Source organism: Arachis ipaensis, chromosome B7 (assembly GCF_059453495.1).
Source record: "Arachis ipaensis isolate K30076 ecotype BB chromosome B7, ASM5945349v1, whole genome shotgun sequence".
Classification (NCBI taxonomy): Eukaryota; Viridiplantae; Streptophyta; class Magnoliopsida; order Fabales; family Fabaceae; genus Arachis; species Arachis ipaensis.
Genome location: NC_142442.1, coordinates 54,497,501 through 54,500,000, shown reverse-complemented (window position 1 = coordinate 54,500,000; position 2,500 = coordinate 54,497,501).

Here is a 2,500-nt window from a genome sequence, read left to right as displayed (position 1 = left end):
TCCGAGCCATCGTTGCAACGGCGGGTGCCTCCGTGGGGGGCGGGGGAGCCCGGCGGCACACCACAACCACAACGTGCTTGCTAGTGTGCCTAGGGGATGGCAAGGCAACGTGCATCTGGCTGGCATTGCGCCCAGCAAGCCTTTGGGCAACTCGAGTTTCAGCATCACGACTCCCCTCCCCCCTATAATAGGCTGCCGAGCCATTACCAAAGTGCCACGGGTAGACGTCCTTTTCCGTGAGGAGACATACTAAAGGAAAGTGCTCTAGAGGTCGAATTTTGACGCCGTTTTTTGCAACAACCTCTAGAAAAATAAGAACTTTCCATCCTCCAAATTTGGTGAATTTACACCGTGCCGATTTTTTTTGACGATTTTTTTACCGCCCGGAATGCCGGAAATTCAAAAAAAATGAAAAACGGAGAAAACCTGCGATTTTTGACCTGGATTTTTTTGTGCAGCCTTCACATAATATTACCAAGGTTCCCTCAAAATTTCACGAAAAATGCACGAGCCAATTCTGAGATATGAAAATTTGGCTCCTCCGTTGCAACGCTCCGAGCCATCGTTGCAACGGCGGGTGCCTCCGTGGGGGGCGGGGGAGCCCGGCGGCACACCACAACCACAACGTGCTTGCTAGTGTGCCTAGGGGATGGCAAGGCAACGTGCATCTTGCTGGCATTGCGCCCAGCAAGCCTTTGGGCAACTCGAGTTTCAGCATCACGACACCCCTCCCCCCTATAATAGGCTGCCGAGCCATTACCAAGGTGCCACGGGTAGACGTCCTTTTCCGTGAGGAGACATACTCAAGGAAAGTGCTCTAGAGGTCGAATTTTGACGCCGTTTTTTGCAACAACCTCTAGAAAAATAAGATCTTTCCATCCCCCAAATTTGGTGAATTTACACCGTGCCGATTTTTTTTGCCGATTTTTTTACCGCCCGGAAAGCCGGAAATTCAAAAAAAATGAAAAACGGAGCAAACGTGCGATTTTTGACCTGGATTTTTTTGTGCAGCCTTCACATAATATTACCAAGGTTCCCTCAAAATTTCACGAAAAATGCACGAGCCAATTCTGAGATATGAAAATTTGGCTCCTCCGTTGCAACGCTCCGAGCCATCGTTGCAACGGCGGGTGCCTCCGTGGGGGGCGGGGGAGCCCGGCGGCACACCACAACCACAACGTGCTTGCTAGTGTGCCTAGGGGATGGCAAGGCAACGTGCATCTTGCTGGCATTGCGCCCAGCAAGCCTTTGGGCAACTCGAGTTTCAGCATCACGACACCCCTCCCCCCTATAATAGGCTGCCGAGCCATTACCAAAGTGCCACGGGTAGACGTCCTTTTCCGTGAGGAGACATACTCAAGGAAAGTGCTCTAGAGGTCGAATTTTGACGCCGTTTTTTGCAACAACCTCTAGAAAAATAAGATCTTTCCATCCCCCAAATTTGGTGAATTTACACCGTGCCGATTTTTTTTGCCGATTTTTTTACCGCCCGGAAAGCCGGAAATTCAAAAAAAATGAAAAACGGAGCAAACGTGCGATTTTTGACCTGGATTTTTTTGTGCAGCCTTCACATAATATTACCAAGGTTCCCTCAAAATTTTAGAAAAAATGCACGAGCCAATTATGAGATATGAAAATTTGGCTCCTCCGTTGCAACGCTCCGAGCCATCGTTGCAACGGCGGGTGCCTCCGTTGCAACGAAACCAGCCAACGATGCACCTAACCCAGCATCCGTTGCAACGCACCCTGCCTCCGTTGCAACGCGCCCAGCCAACGTTGCACCGTCCCCAGCATCCGTTGCAACGCCCCCAGCCAACGTTGCAACGCGCCCTGCCTCCGTTGCAACGTCACCAGCATCCGTTGCAACGCGCCCTGCCTCTGTTGCAACGCGCACGGCCAACGTTGCACCGACCCCAGCATCCGTTGCACTGCCCCCAGCCAACGTTGCAACGCCCCCAGCCAACGTTGCAACGCGCCCTGCCTCCGTTGCAACGTCACCAGCAACCGTGGCAACGCGACCTGCCTCCGTTGCGACGCCCCCAGCCAACGTTGCAACGCGCCCTGCCTCCGTTGCAACGTCACCAGCATCCGTTGCAACGCTCCCAGCCAACGTTGCAACGCGCCCTGCCTCCGTTGCAACGTCACCAGCAACCGTGGCAACGCGACCTGCCTCCGTTGCAACGCCCCCAGCCAACGTTGCAACGCGCCCTGCCTCCGTTGCAACGTCACCAGCATCCGTTGCAACGCGCCCTGCCTCCGTTGCAACGTCACCAGCCAACGTTGCAACGCGCTCGGCATCCGTTGCAACGCCCCCAGCCAACGTTGCAATGCCCCCAGCTTCCGTTGCAACGATCCCAGCATCCGTTGCAAAGCGACCTGCCTCCGTTGCAACGCCCCAGCCAACGTCGCAACGCGACCTGCCTCCGCTGCAACGCCCCCAGCCAACGTTGCAACGCGCGCAGCATCCGTTGCAACGACCCCAGCATCCGTTGCAACACGA